At 42.9% G+C, this 16,821-nt stretch overlaps 1 protein-coding gene across 3 annotated transcripts in view; it reads left to right on the plus strand.

Annotated features, from left to right (window-relative positions):
* The window catches only part of LOC129817200 (1-phosphatidylinositol 4,5-bisphosphate phosphodiesterase beta-4-like), a 147,499-nt gene continuing 130,678 nt past the window's right edge, over positions 1-16,821 (plus strand). The window contains exons 1-2 of one of the 3 annotated variants that reach the window (XM_055872205.1): positions 1-251; positions 5,127-5,174. The gene's annotated coding sequence lies outside the window, so the exon portion shown is untranslated. The remainder of the gene's footprint in view (positions 252-5,126; positions 5,175-16,821) is intronic. The other 2 variants (XM_055872204.1, XM_055872207.1) reach the window with 2 other exon arrangements.

Here is a 16,821-nt window from a genome sequence, read left to right on the forward strand (position 1 = left end):
CAGAGTGGAGTTCCTCGAACCGCACCGGGCTAATCTCCACTGGAGGGCGAGTGGTACAAGAGGAGCGGGTTTGTTGGAAGGGAGGGATAAAGAGAGACAAGGGAAGAGAGAGAGAGTGTGTGAGAGGGACAGAGAGAGGGCGGGAGATACAGCAGCTGGAAGCAAGAGAGAAAATCCCAGCCCAGCCTCTGCAAGCATCATTTTTCACATCGGATTTAATCCGTTCTCGTCGACCACCAATTCACGTAAGGGTATATACATGTTTCTGTGTTTTTGCCTCAAATTGCCTGCAAGTGGGACATTCGAGATGTGTTGCTGAGCACCACATCTGTATGATTCATTTATGTGGGTGTCTCTAGGTTTGGAGAGAACATTATCTTGTTCATATTGGTGGTTGAAAAGCCGTGAGACTCTTCAACTCCCATCTCTAGCAGAGCGGTCAGTCTGCAAGCGAATTTTCGCACCATCCCGATAGGAAAGCCGCTGCTACGTTGCAGAAACAGGGGCAAATCATGTGGGTTATTTTCGAAAGGGACGGGTCTCGTTCGTGGTTTGATGCAAAAATAATTCTAGCTCGTGTACATGCGCGTACAACACGTGCATGGCTGTCATATTCATCCATCGCGTTCGTTTTTTTATGAAATGGAACGGTATCCGAGATGGTGTGCAACGTTAGCTGTCTAGCCATGCAGCTGTTTTTCACCGTCAAAAACTTGACAAATCGATGTTTCCTTCGCCAAGCTAGCGGCTAGCTAGCTGCTAACGTTAGCTGACGGGACAGACAGCACCAGGGATATCAAGCTTGCTTGCCCATAAAAGTATACTGGCGCGCTGCTTGCGTGAGACAGATGCACTTGCTATAGCTACTGTTAGATGTTACGTAGCTAAGCCCTTCTACACTATTTGGGTTTAAAAAATATGGCAGCTACTAGCTAGCTATGAACAAACATACGATTTATTGAACAATAGCTTGCTCTATTTTTTACATGTTGTGGAAATGGCTAGATCACAACTCATGCTAACGATGTCTGCTCATGTTAGACAGCTAACGTTAGCTTGCTAACGTAAGCAATTGTTCTGATGTTTAGGGCTGTATGCGCGGTGTAAGATCATTTGCCATGCATGTTCCGCGTCGTCCATCACACGCAAGAAAATCTAGAAATAACGGCCAGTCAATTACTTCTCTTGAGCTATCGTGGCTGATTTCTGTAAGAATTAGCAGACAGCGAAATGCATTTGGATAGTCAATTTCCCCATGGCGTTTTCCCATATGTTGCACATGTTCTGTGTTGATATGATTGAGAAAGACTATTTGCATTTGACCAATAAACAGTTACTATGTATGTTGACGCTAGGGAGAAAAAGTGTATACAAGGATACCTTTTTTTGGCCTCAAGGGAATTACGGACACCTGTGCGCGGAACCGCCACCTGTTCGCGTGCACGCGCGGGGCCAATGTCCTGTATGTGCGTGCGGTCATTGACGGAACAAGAAGTGTTCGAGGACACTTTTTTTCTTACAATCTCTGCGTTTGAAGTGGCATTTAGCTGATGGGAGCGAATAGAGACACTTTGTCCACGACTCGGTCGAAATGCAATAAAGTGCCTGCTTTCTTAGCTTCGACTGAGAGATTAACCCTAGAATGGTCGAATTGATCTTGCATAGAAAATATGTTGCTGTTGGTCACTAGAATGAATTGAACAAGTAATAAACTGCCAGATGTAGAAAGAAAACAGTATTCCGTATGTTTGTGTCGCACGCTTTTCATTAGACAGATAGGATCTGAGGGGTTTATAATGGCGAAAGAAAACACTTAATTACCACAATAACAACCGTATTGTAAAACAACGGTAATAATAATGGCTTCTTAATGCAATGTCTTTAGGTCTCTAACTGATCTCTATTGAAGAGTTTATCTCTGTCTGCGTGACTGCGTGTGTTGAGTTCAGTAGCTCCTGCCACTGTATGTCTGCTGTGTGTGAGAACCCTACGCAGGTCAGTATTGACAGTGCCATAAGCACTTTTATGGTGATTAGAAGAGACAAACATTGCCCTACCTTTCCTCCCTCCCTCGCACAAAATCAATTACCTTACCTGCATGGCATAGAAGCTACAATGTAGCCTAACACTGATTCTGATGAGGAGAGATGGGTTAAGAAGCTGAGTGTGTGGGTGTTTTATTCGGACCAGAAGGTATGGTAATTGTTTGACGGGGAAGGCTAAATACAGATTGAGGATGTTTGTTCATTGGCCAATACTCAAATGGTGCTTGTGTAAAACATGGCTGCTGCATATTTGACAGGTTTTGGGCCCTGTTACCTAAAAGGTGATATATAAGGTGTTTATTACACAATGCAGTGATTCTGTAAGGAATGTTGACTGTGCTGTGTTAATGGAATGGCTGATGCTGCATTGTGAGTCAGGTTGTTGTGTGCGTGTTTCTCGACCAACACCAGTCCCAGGGAATGGACACCGGTTTAGGCAGCTAAAATCGCTAGTTTTAATCGTTAATCTTCAAGGCGGAGATGGTAGCTGGCTGACAGTAGCTGGCTGACAGTAGCTGGCTGACAGTAGCTTGCTGCTGGTCTCTGGCTCAGAAAAGATTGAGAAACACTGGACGAAGGAAAGCGATGTGAAAAAAGGCCCAAAATAGCTTTATTCTAGAGTTAAAGACACAAGTGTCATGTTCAGGTGTGCTGTAAAACTGGAAATTAAGATTGGTATGGACTTAAAAGCAATACCATTGCTGATCAGAGTCTCCCAAATGACACTTAGCCAAACAGGCAAAACAAACAGATAGGATTCCTATGAATCACGTTGTTTACCCTGCCGCCTGCAAAAATAGAAGGATACGACTCCTTCTGTGTGGCTCTTAGTGGTAGAGGACACACACGTGTGCACACACACACACTGTGTTTAGAGGACAGATGATGGAGGGGTATGTCTATGGAGAACCTAATTCTCCTGTCCTTCTATGTCCATTTTCCGGGTCGCAGACTGTTGAACATTTTTTGCTGTATCACAAGCTTAAAGACTACTTTCGGGTGCAGCAAACTGGGTGAACATTTGCTGTCATTTCATTGCTATTTATTAATCCAGCAGCAGCTCCGGTGCTTTGCATGCATTTGTGGATATGGTTTGTTAATGCTATGTCTGTTTATTAGTTTTAAATGTAATTATAAATAGCTAGATAGTCAACATCCAGTATCCCCAGTACAGTTATTTTTGTATGAGCTAGGCCTACTATGGGTGACACAAATGCAGCCATTTCCAAGTTTAAAATAGTCAAAAGATGAATTGCATACTTCTTCCCTTCAGTATTGACCATCAGTAAATCAAAGTACAGTTGAAGTCGGAAGTTCACATACACTTAGGTTGGAGTCATTAAAACTCGTTTTTTTCACCCACTTTACAAAGTTCTTGTTAACAAACTATAGTTTTGGCAAGTCGGTTAGGACATCTACTTTGTGCATGACACAAATCATTTTTCCAACAACTGTTTACAGACAGATTATTTCACTTATTCACTGTATCACAATTCCAGTGGGTCAGAAGTTCACATTCACTAAGTTGACTGTGCCTTTAAACAGCTTGGAAAATTCCAGAAAAGGATGTCATGACTTTAGAAGCTTCTGATAGTCTAATTGACATAATTCGAGTCAGTTGGAGGTGTACCTGTGGATGTATTTCAAGGTCTACATTCTAACTCAGTTCCTCTTTGCTTGACATCATAGGAAAATGAAAATAAATAAGTCAAGACCTCAAAAAGAATTGTAAAACTCCACAAGTCTGGTTCATCCTTGGGAGCAATTTCCAAACGCCTGAAGGTACCACGTTCATCTGTATGATGAAATAACTAAAGGCTGAAATAAATCATTCTTTCTACTATTATTCTCACATTTTACATTCTTAAAATAAAGTGGTGATCCCAACTGACCTAAGACAGGGAGTTTTTACTAGGATTAAATGTCAGGAATGGTGAAAAATGTATTTGGCTAAGGTGTATGTAAACTTCCGACTTCAACAGTATTTTATGTGTGAGGATGTTGAGTGTTGCTATAATGTGGATTTTGGCTGGTATTCAGGCCTGCTACATGCTGCTGTCCCCTAGCTCTATAGGTCTGCCCGTGGAGATTTATATCAGAAAACACACACACACTCACACAGGCCAAGGTTTGTTGTGTTTGGAGATACTGGTAGTGGTATCATGGTCATGCCTGCTTCATACTGTAAGTGGTACTTGGGTCTTCCTTCGTGGGGTCTTCCTTCGTGGGGTTGTTTGTTTTGATACTGGTGAGGTAACCAACATTATATTGCTGAACATTTAGGTAAGCCAAGTGGGACTCGAACCAGCAACCTTGTATCTGTCAGTCCAACACCTGAGCATCTGGTGGAGTTACAATGGGACAGATGACAGCTCCTGACTTCAGTTGACCTGTGGTTGTCCACTTGAACACCAGGGTCAGGGAAACATTGGGGTGAAATATATTTGTAGACAGAAAAATACTGTGCAGATTGCAGAATGGCCAAAATTGGAGACGAAGAAATCAGCTGCTACCTGGGACACATGCATAGTCTCTCTCGTTCCCTTTTCACACACGGTTTCCTAACCTCATCACCCAGCGTTCTCTCACCTCCATCTGAGGGGAGGCATGCTGAAAGCTTCACGTGCCTTTTCTCAGTGCTGTCTGCTCTAGGTCAGCCATCTGACTCCATATTGCCATTTCCATCCTTTGTTTTGACTGAGGTATCATGTTATCCTCCCGTCCGGTCCTCTCGTCCTCTTCTCAGCCATGTTGCAGTGATCCATCTATCAAAAAAATGGACATACTGTGTAAGGTCTGGGAAAGACGGTGTAGCCCAGCACACACACACACGCTGAACATCAGTCGATGTAATAAAGCACAGCTCCATTGTTTGTTTGAACACATTATGAGTCACATCGTTCAGCTTGTTTGTTATAGCGAGACATTCGACATGCCCGTCCTCTCATCCCAAGCCTCCATGTGTGTGCGCGCCTGTGTGTCCATAGTTTGAAGGATTTACTGGTTTCAGGGAAGGATCCTAATCTCCAGAGCTTTTAGCCCCTGACTTGTTATTACATTTTCCCTTCTCTGACCTCACAGGCCAAGATATGCGTTTCACCCGCTGAAGTTACTTCATGTGCTGAATTGGTAAGTTGAAGACTTATTTTCGACCTAATCGGTGAAACCATTGGCTGTTGTTTGTACTCTTGGACATTGTGGTTGTCTTGCTAGATCTCCCTCTGCCCTTGCGTTTTAAACACACATAATGTTAGATAGAAATGTTTGTGAACCACAGCCGGCCCTTAATGACAGAGATACGCGTCTTATGTAATCTATAGTCTACGTGTATGAGCAGGTGATCTTGTCTTCTCGGTACTGTTGAATATGGGAGGAGTGGAAACAGACTATGGGTAAACAATAGGGGTGTGTCGAGTAGTCAGACAAAACGAGTATCATAACGGATATTGGCAATTTTCTGGATGCCATTATGATCCAAGTATTTTTTTTGTTGTAATTATCCCTTGATCGGGGGGAAAAAAGAAATTTTCGGGTGCCAGGAAGCATCTTTCTCATGTCATTCAGTCACAGAGTTACTATACCATAATGTCCTGTCTTTTAGTCAAGTCATGTGCAAGGTTTTACATGGTCTAAGTAACTCAACGGGCTAGTTTGCCTGGCTGTAAAGAGAAGGGCTTGGCTATATGTTGAGCCTGCTGCTCTGATTGGATAGAGTGAAGCTGTATTTCTCTGTCCACTCTTCATAATTTCGCCCAATCACTTTTCCTCGCATGTTTTCGGTGGGATCATTTAGATTGCTGCAGGTTTCTGTTGTGATAAAGCACACGGCGAGGGCGTTTGCGATCACGCTATCAACGTGCAGAACATCTAACAAGCGGGCCAAGGGTAGGGAAAAACAATGAAACGCTGATGCGCGTTCTGACTGAGTGACAGCAAACGTGAGGACACACACACACACACACACACACACACACACACACACACACACACACACACACACACACACACACACACACACCCCTACGTGCACTGCTCTTTAATCTGCAGCTTTTTTTGCAGTGAGAATGTGCAGCGAGGTATTTTGCCAACATTTATTTAGGCAGATTAAAACACAATTATTTTTTTAATCACGAGTCTCATCTTATCCGACTATCAACTGTCAACTTACGGATACGATTGCGAATAAAAGTTTGTCGGCCCACCCCCTAGGAAACAACATTATACAGTAGCCATTGTAGACAAGATGTTTTGGGAACATACTATCTCCAGCTTCCTACTTTTTAAAAGGGAAATGTTCCGTTTTTTTAATAGGAAATTGATATCAGGGTTTGTTCCTATTCTTAACTGTGAGTTGACATTCGTTCACTACCTTAGCTTGGTGCAGTCTCCTGCATTTACCAGAGATTCAGGCCACATTTCAAACAAGCACAAAACACGCAGTGCATTCTGACCCCTTGACTTTTTCCACATTTTGTTACTTTATTCTGAAATTGATTAAATGTGTTTTTTTCCCTCATCAATCTACACACAATACCCCATAATGACAAAGCAAATTTTTACATGAATATTCAGACCCTTTACTCAGTACTTTGTTGAAGCACCTTTGACAGCGATTACGGCCTAAAGTTCTTGGGTATGACGCTACAAGCTTGGCACATTTGTACTTGGGGGGTTTGTCCCATTCTTCTCTGCAGATCCTCTCAAGCTCTGTCAGGTTGGATGGGGAGCGTCGCTGCACAGCTTTTTTTCAGGTCTCTTATTTACAATGACGGCCTACCCCGGCCAAACCCTCCCCTAACCCGGACGACGCTGGGCCTATTGTGCGCCGCCCTATGGGTCTCCCGATCACGGCCGGTTGTGATACAGCCTGGGATTGAACCAGGCTCTGTAGTGACGCCTCTAGCACTGCGATGCAGTGCCTTAGACCGCTGCGCCACTCGGAAGCCCTTGGCGGCGCACAATTGGCCCAGCGTCGTCCGGGTTAGGGAGGGGTTTGGCCTATTGAGATGGTATGATTCAAGAAATACGTTTTCGTTACGTTTAAAGTGGCAATGTGCAACTTTTTAGGCGACCCAATCAAATTCACATAAATGTTCTATGTGCGCTATTTCTATGCTTTCCGATCGTAAATGTAGTTTTTGCGTCTTGTACACAAGCTTCAAACAGCTAACACAACAATATTTTTGGTTATGGAAAATATATTTCACAGCAGTTATGCTGGTACATGATTCTCTACACTATACTATAAAAAATGTTTTAGGCAAACTATTAAGAGTTTCAGCAACTAGGAAACGGCAGAGCGATTTCTACATAATGCAACTTTAATCGAACATGTCTAAGCAGGACTGATGATGTGCAACACTTATACCAGTGGTTGGCATGAATTTTGGGTAGACAATTAGGCATTGTTGCTATCATTCTACAGTCGAAATAGGGCTCCAGAATGTGATATATATATTTTGCTCAACAGAGATGAATTAGCTTTTTTTGTGTACAAATATCTATAGGCTAATTCACCATCTGAGGAAGTGGTATATCAAAACCCATTAGCTAAATGGCTAAATCTAATTTCCTGATAGTTAGTCGTGTAACTTATTCATCTAACAGTAAATGTATTGTCCTAAAATGCTTTGCAGCATAGGCCGTCGCCTCTATAAAGGCCTATGCAATCACCTGGAATGTTAGGTGTGCGTATCCCACGCTCCATAAACTATGCTATGTCTCTAAGATACTTTGGTTTTAAAACGGTAAATATTGAGAGCTGGGAAATAAATGTCATACCTACAGAAAGCTGAGACCCTCCTCTCTCCAAAAGTTTCCGTTGCACGCGCCAAACATCCACCTCTCCAGTGCAGGCTGACTAGTCTACCAGCTCACGTTTGTTGCCTATGCTTTTTCGTTGAGGAAAACAGGGCAATGGGTCATGAGGTATGCCACTGAAGATTTTAAGCACGGCCCCGCCATAGACTATAAGTGCAGCTGATACTGTACCTTCTATAGGCCTACTGTGGATTGCTGCATGTTGCATAGAATAGTATTAGCCAACTATTGTGATGCATAATTGCCATGATAATTTGGGGAGGTCTAGTCAATGAGCATTATGGGTAATGTAGTCAATTTGCGGAATATAAAGTGGACAGACGGATATAAGACGATGACACGCTTTTTTTTGGCCTAAAATTAAGACGATCGGTGCAAAATTGTAGGAGGAGATCCTCCCGCAGCTGAGAGCTTTACATTATTATAATATAGATGGGTCATTTATCTGAGTTTGTTTGAATTCCGGCCTCAGCCTATGAGACATGGAGAGAGCTGGAAGTCACTGAGAATCTACTGCTGCGTTGAATGATGTGATGTCAGGTTGAATGATGGACGTGTAGGTCTAATTTCTTATAGAGTTTCCCACGTATGAATGATGTGAAATGCACTCGGAACATTCTCCATCATCACTCATTGATAAGCAGCCTGTGTGACTGCCTGATTTTGTTGCTTGTGTGTGTGTTTCTTTTATACAGTCGCACATTTCATTGACCCTGAAAGGCTGTGTGACATAATTATGGTGTGTGTGTGTGTGTGTGTGTGTGAAGTGTGCTACTGTGGGGTTACGACCGGAACACACCCTGTCACTCAGCAGCAGAGGAATCATACTGTGTGTGTGTCCAGAGGGAGAATTTAAAGAGAGAGAGAAGAGAACACCCGATCCTCCACAAGCAGAGGGAGAAAGTGGAAAAAAAGATGGCGATGGAAGGAAAGACGCCTCTGTCCCTCCAACAGATGTCTGGTGTTAGCACATATTGACAAGTCAATATCGCTCCTTTTAAATCAAATATTTGTCCAAATGATCTCGTCGCCTCAACATCAGGTAACATCCCCTTAGCTGTGAAATTACCTCAGTTTGGAGGACAGACACACACATCTCGCCGCTCACATTGGTTCTCCACCCGTGCCTCAATCCACTGTGGGCTTCTGTACATGTGAACGCAATTTGCACTTCCAATTAAACTGATGACCTTCGTTCCAGAATGCAGAATGTGTCTCCTCCTCTCCTGTGTGTCCTCTCCAAGATAGCTATTATTACCCTCAATGTTATGACACTGACACGCTAAGAATAATGTTACAAAACACTGTAACACATCACGCAGTTTACTGTAGTACAGCTTACTATAACATAACATGACCCACACGCTCACACACACACACACAGCTCCTTATGATTCCAAGGTAATGCTCAATGAGTGTATATGTGACAGACAGGCTCGATTAGGTCTTACGTAGAACAATTTGATACTGTGTTTTTTACATTGGATAGAAGTAGAGACTCCGAGCTAGGAAATGGTATATAATACACTACAGTTTAGGAACAATGTGAAAGTAATTCTGCTTTGAAAGTTGATAAACTTGTTACTCCACTTTCGAGAAAATGGCCCTTGAATGTTTGATACACCTACTGGAGAGCTCTTCTTTGTCTACACCCATTCAGCATTGTTCACACCCTCTTAAGCCTGAGGCCCACCCATCTCTTTAAGGACTCACATGCTTGACATCAGCAGCCTGGTGGTCCAAAATAGCTTAGCCGGTGTATTTTAACACCAATAAACCCATCTGTTTCAAAAATGAATTTAGTATATGTCAGTCTAGCAAACCAGGCAACTAAAAGCAACTTTCTAAACAATGTTTTCGTTAGTTTCTAGCTTGTTAGCTAGCTAGCTAATGTTAAGTTAGCTGGCTAGCCAGTTCAAAAAATGCCCATGTCACATAGCTGACAATGTCTTCACTTTAGCTAATTTGTATTCATTATTACAACGAAAATAAACTCACAACAAGATAATTATTTACAACTGAATGGCAAGCTAATTACAGAAAATAGCTTACGGTTGTGAGTGTGACGAAATAAAAGCAGGGCTTTCTACCTGAGAATTTTAGAACTTGGACACTGTCTCGTTGGCCTAATGTTATATCGTAATTTGACTTTGGTGCTGGTCATGTTGTTCTTTACATTACCGTCTCTGGTAAACACACACTATATCCAATCCTTCGGTGTGTTCTTTTTGACTCCCTCTGCATATTTGCAATCAAACGCCAGAATTTTCTTCCACCGGGCATTCCACTGATTTCAAGAACTCGGTCCTACAGAAAGTCGAGAGCAACATTTTTGCTGGTCTTCGTGACATCTTTCAAAAAATATGCATTAGAAAGGATTACCTACACATACTGAGCAGCCCTTTGTTATAGATAGAAGCGAGCTACATGGCAGACCAATCCAAACTCATCTCTCTTCATGTCCAGCCCATCCATTATCTCAGCCAGTCATAGCGGGAATTAGGCTCGTAAGTTAACAATTGTATTCGTATTTGCAGATGGCATACAATTTTGTTAAGGCACAAAGGTTCACATGTTCCAGAAGGCATTTCTGCCAAAAAATGCATTTTGACAAAAACATAGATGTTTACGTTCAAATACCTCCCCTGTGAATTAGTGATGTGCGGCATACGCTTTATTTCCTGAAACGAGTCCCATGTATGAAGACAAAGCCATCGATCACGCGACACCATTTATACCTATGTGAAGACTTAATAGCGTATTGAAGCCAAATTTAAGTCGGTTAAGATGGCGACATAACATGTGCCATTTGAGCTACTCCAGGAAGTGACGTTGCAGGTTAGCTCACTGCTGCCCCCTCTTATTGAGTAACTCAAGTTGAAGGCTGCATTTAGTAACTCAATTATCCCCATAACTTCTTCTGTGTGCGATTTAAAAAAAAAAATATATATATATAGATATATTTTTTTAACGTTCAAATTGTACTTGTCACATGCTCTGAATTCAGCAGGTGTTACCGTGAAATGCTTACTTACACGCCCTTAACAAACAATGCATTTCAATAAATAGAGTTCAGAAAATATTTACTAAATAAACTAAAGTTAAAAAAAAAAAAATATCTAAAAGTAACACAAGAAAATTACATAACAATAAATGAGGCTATATACAGGGAGTACCGGTACCGAGTCAATGTGCGGGGGTACAGGTTAGTCAAGGTAATTTGTAAAGTGACTATGGATAGATAATTAACAGCGGGTAGCAGCAGTTTAAAAACAAAGGGGAGGGGAGGTCAATGTAAATAGCCTGGGTGGCCATTTGATTAATTGTTCAGCAGTCTTATGGCTTGGGGGTAGAAGCTTTTGGTCCTAGCAGAGATAACAGTCTATGTCTTGGGTGACTGGAGTCTTTGAAAAAAAATGTGAGCCTTCCTCTGACACTGCCTAGTATATAGGCCTTGGATGTCAGGAAGCTTGGCCCCAGTGATGTACTGGGCCGTACGCACTACCCTTATGGTAGCGCCTTACGGTCAGATGCCGAGCAGTTATCATACTAAGCGGTGATGCAACCGGTCAAGATTCTCTCGATGGTGCAGCTGTAGAACTTTGAGGATCTGGGGACCTATGCCAAATCTTTTCAGTCTCCTGAGGGGAAAGGTGAGGTCGTGCTGTCTTCAGAACTGTCTTGGTGTGTTTGGACCATGATAGTACGTTGGTGATGTGGACAACAAGGAACTTGAAACTCTCGACCCTGTCGATATTAATGGGGTCCTGTTCGGCCCTCCTTTTCCTATAGTCCACTTTCAGCTGCTTTCTTGCTCACATTGAGGGAGAGGTTGTTGTCCTGGCACCACACTGCCAGGTCTCTGACCTCCTGCCTATAGGCTGTCTCATCGTTGTCGGTGAGCAGGCCTACCACTGTTGTTTCGTTAGCAAACTTAATGATGGTGTTGGAGTCATGCTTGGCCACGCAGTCGTGGGTGAACAGAGAGTACAGGAGGGGACTAATCACACACCCCTGAGGGGCCCCAGTGTTGAGTATCAGCGTGGCAGATGTTGTGTTGCCTACCCTTACCACCTGGAAGACCATGATCCAGTTGCAGAGGGAGGTGTTTAATCCCAGGTTCCTTAGCTTAGTGATGAGCTTCGTGGGCACTATGGTGTTGAATGCTGAGCTGTTTTTCATTCACTGTTGGCCTTGAACTTCCGTGGCTTCAATGGAAGGGGGCAATCGTTCTCTCCTGGTAATGCCCCATAGTTAACCTAAACACTGAGACTAATGCTAATATACAGTTGAAGTCGGAAGTTTACATACACTTAGGTTGGAGTCATTAAAACTTGTTTTTCAACCACTCCACAAATTTCTTGTTAACAAACTATAGTTTCGGCAGGTCGGTTAGGACATCTACTTTGTGCATGACACAAGTCACTTTTCCAACAATTGTTTACAGACAGATTATTTCACTTAATCTCAATTCCAGTGGGTCAGAAGATTACATACACTAAGTTGACTGTGCCTTTTTAAACAGCTTAGAAAATTCCAGAAAAGGATGTCATGGCGTTAGAAGCCACTGATAGGCTAATTAACATAATTTGAGGCAATTGGAGGTGTACCTGTGGATGTGTTTCAAGGCCTACCTTCAAACTCAGTGCCTCTTTGCTTGACATCACAGGAAAATCAAAAGAAATCAGCTAAGACCTGAATTGTAGACCTCCACAAGTCTGGTTCATCCTTGGGAGCAATTTCCAAACGCCTGAAGGTACCACGTTCATCTGTACAAACAATAGTACGTAAGTATAAACACTATGGGAACACGCAGCTGTCATACCGCTCAGGAAGGAGACGCGTTCTGTCTCCTAGACATGAATGTACTTTGGTGCGAAAAGTGCAACTCAATCCCAGAACAATAGCAAAGGACCTTGTGAAGATGCTGGAGGACACAGGTACAAAAGTATCTATATCCACAGTAAAACAAGTCCTATATCGACATAACCTGAAAGGCCACTCAGCAAGGAAGAAGCCACTATTCCAAAACCACCAAAAAAAGCCAGATTATGGTTTGCAACTGCACATGGGGACAAAGCTCGTACTTTTTGGAGAAATGTCCTCTGGTCTGATGAAACAAAAATAGAACTGTTTGGCCATAATGACCATCGCTATGTTTGGAGGAAAAACAGGGAGGCTTGCAAGCCGAAGAACACCATCCCAACTGTGAAGCACGGGGGTGGCAGCATCATGTTGTGGGGGTGCTTTGCTACAGGAGGGACTGGTGCACTTCACAAAATAGATGGCATCATGAGAAGGAAAATTATGTGGATATATTGAAGCAACATCTCAAGACATCAGTCAGGAAGTTGAAGCTTGGTCGCAAATGGGTCTTCCAAATGAACAATGACTCCAAGCATGCTTCCAAAGTTGTGTCAAAATGTCTTAAGGACAACAAAGTTAAGTTATTGGAGTGGCCATCACAAAGCCCTGACCTCAGTCCTATAGAACATTTGTGGGCAGAACTGAAAAACCGTGTGCGAGCAAGGGGGCCTACAAACCTGACTCAGTACACCAGCTCTGTCAGGAGGAATGGGCCGAAATTCACCCAACTTATTGTGGGAAGTTTGTGGAAGGCTACCTGAAACATTTGACCCAAGTTGAACAATTTAAAGACAGTGCTACACTCAATTAGTATTTTATGTAAACTTCTGACCCACTGTGAATGTGATGAAATAACTAAAAGCTGAAATAAATAATTCTCTCTACTATTATTCTGACATTTCACATTCTTAAAATAAAGTGGTGATCCTAACTGACCTAAGACAGGGATTCTTTACTAGGATTGAATGTCAGGAATTGTGAAAAACTGAGGTCCAATGAATTTGGCTAAGGTGTATGTTAACTTCCGACTTCAACTGTAGATATCTCCGAAAGAGTTGTAAGGTGGGCAGAGACAGAGACAGAGGAAGAGAGAAGGTGGGCAGAGACAGAGGAAGAGAGAAGGTGGGCAGAGACAGAGGAAGAGAGAAGGTGGGCAGAGACAGAGGAAGAGAGAAGGTGGGCAGAGACAGAGGAAGAGAGAAGGTGGGCAGAGACAGAGGAAGAGAGAAGGTAGGCAGAGACAGAGGAAGAGAGAAGGTGGGCAGAGGAAGAGAGAAGGTGGGCAGAGGAAGAGAGAAGGTGGGCAGAGGAAGAGAGAAGGTGGGCAGAGGAAGAGAGAAGGTGGGCAGAGACAGAGGAAGAGAGAAGGTGGGCAGAGACAGAGGAAGAGAGAAGGTGGACAGAGGAAGAGAGAAGGTGGGCAGAGGAAGAGAGAAGAGAGAAGGTGGACAGAGGAAGAGAGAAGGTGGGCAGAGACAGAGGAAGAGAGAAGGTGGGCAGAGACAGAGGAAGAGAGAAGGTGGGCAGAGACAGAGGAAGAGAGAAAAAAAGGGAAAGGATGAGGCACCCATCTTAAAGAAAAGAAGCATTGTGGAAGAGGAATGTCTGGGAAGAAGATAATCGTGAATAGAGAGGAGTAGAGGAGAGAGAGAGAGGAACAGGGTATTTCCAGATTTTATGAATTAGCCCCCCCCCCCCCCCCCCCCCCAAAAAAAAGTGTTAAAAGCAGCTTTTGAGTGGTGTGGGTGTATCCTGTCGTGGTAATTTCCTGTATTACTAAATGAGGAGAGTTTACAAACCACACACAAGTTATATTTAAACCTCATCTTCCCTTTGACTCTCAGATCAATTCAGTGTCTATAAATGAATTCTGAGAGTGCCTATAAGAGAATGCCAAGATCTTTTATAGCCAAGATACACCCCTCTCAACTTACATGACGCACCACAGATCTTAGGAACAGTTCACAAAGAAAGACTTTTACTTGACAGAGGAGTATCCCATAGCCAGATAGCATTAGCTATACATTATCGTTCAGTTTGGTCTCTAAGACGAGGTTCTAATCTCTTTCTTGGTACTTCATAGTACCAAAACGTTACCTCATCCAATGGCGTATATCAATTGTCAATTCTAGATACACCCCTCTCAAATACACCCCCTCTTCTCCCCACTCCTGGACAAGCTCACTGAGGGGAGTGATCCTCTAGGTCAAGATAAGGGCAACATCAGAGGGGACATACAATGGTTCCAGACACTGCCATACTCCTCCCCCCAATGAGAAAAGGAGGGAGTGACTGGCGTACAGACAACTAACTGGTTCCCCATTAATCACGCCATCCCTTCACATGGTTTAGGAATAGTTACAGACACATTCCCATAAGAAGACAATGTTCCATTCTGTCCTCCTCCCCTTCTGATATTCTGCATAGCACCACATGGTTTAACATACATTCACATATGAAGACAAGCCTGACCTCGCCCCTCTCTGTTCCCCGAGTGACTGAGCCCTAGCTGAGAAGGGATAACTGCAACTGTCAACAGTATAGTCCGAAGGGAGACATTCGAACGACAAGTATCTCACATAAGCATATTATGTAAATAAACCATCATATTTATCTATGTTACCTAACTAATGCTGATTCGGCTACGACAATCCCAACAATAGAATATTGTGGGCATGTACTGGTCAATAAAAATATGAATTACGAATAAACAGCTGATTAGCCAGCTCAGTCATTGAGCCATAGAGACTTCTCAGCCAAAAACATTTTTAAAAATGGTTTGAAATACAAGATTGAGGTGATTTTTTTTTAAATTGTATTTATTTTATTTTAATTTATGCTTTAGCCAGAAATACGAGTATAGGATGAGTCAACACCATTATTTGGGTATGAGTTAGCAGAATATTAACTTTTAAAAAGTCAGATTTTCACTGGATAGTTACTTTGAAACCAGATTTCCCTCTTAGTCTGAATGCTGCTCTAACACATGACTGGCTGCCTAGATCAGATGACTAGATAAACTGGAGGAATTCAGCCTCTTCCTTTCCCCTCTTTCACCAGGGCTTCTCTCAGTCTAAGGAGAGCGAGATAGGGGGAGAGGGGGGGGCTGTGGTTGGCTGCTTCAGAGGACACATGGACACTAGGGAAGGGCATTTTTAAATAATTGCAGTATTCAAATCAATCATGCATTTCTCCCGGTATCCGGATAGTCGAAATGCATGTTCTTCAGCCCTTTCATGCTGCATAGCCTGCGCCACTCGGGAGAGGCCATCCGCTCTGCTTGTTGCTGCTACAGGGCGTGGAGGGGGGGTGGCGGGGGCGGTGTCTGTGAAACAGGATGGGGAGAGAGGAAAAGTAGCCATAGGACAGAGTGGGGTAAGTTTAGCAATTCTTTACATTCAGCATCACTACATCAAGGGAAATATAATATTCTTCCTAACAAAGATAGCTACACATATTTCAGGATGTTGTGTATCCCTGGAATTAATCAGAATTTAAGTAAACATGACAGTTTTGAAAACATAGCTTGTCCAACAAAAAAAAAAGTGGCCTCTTGGCACAACTTACCCCGGGTATGGGGTAAGTTAAGCAACGTGACAGAGTAAGTTGAGCCACCTTGGGGTAAGTGGGTGGTGGTGTCCTGTGACAGTGGGTGATGGTAGGTCAAAGTTTAATGACTGGGGTTGGGGTGTATTGTGTCTTAAATGTATGCCTACATTCAGAAATAGATCTCTCTGTTCAATATCACTTCCCCTTCTATTTCTTGACCAGTTTTCTTGACCAGTTTTAAGACTTGGTGTGCATCTGCTACTCTATCATAGCCTCCTTTTCACACAATTCCATGTTTGTTTTCTTTTTTTCGTCAACGTACCTCTTCAGTGTCATTCAGTAAATTTTTTTGAATCTTATGCTGCTGCTCCAATGGGCTTCCCTGCTCTTACTTCATTGGCTACTTTTTGAAGAACCTCAAGGGCTGCCTTGGCCGCTGCATGTTTTATGTTTGTATACAGGCGGCACGATGATGTCTGCTCCGTAACAATAAAATGCACTATCTTGACTTATTGCAAAAAATACTATGCATAAAACCGAC

This window comes from Salvelinus fontinalis, chromosome 20 (assembly GCF_029448725.1).
Source record: "Salvelinus fontinalis isolate EN_2023a chromosome 20, ASM2944872v1, whole genome shotgun sequence".
Classification (NCBI taxonomy): domain Eukaryota; kingdom Metazoa; phylum Chordata; class Actinopteri; order Salmoniformes; family Salmonidae; genus Salvelinus; species Salvelinus fontinalis.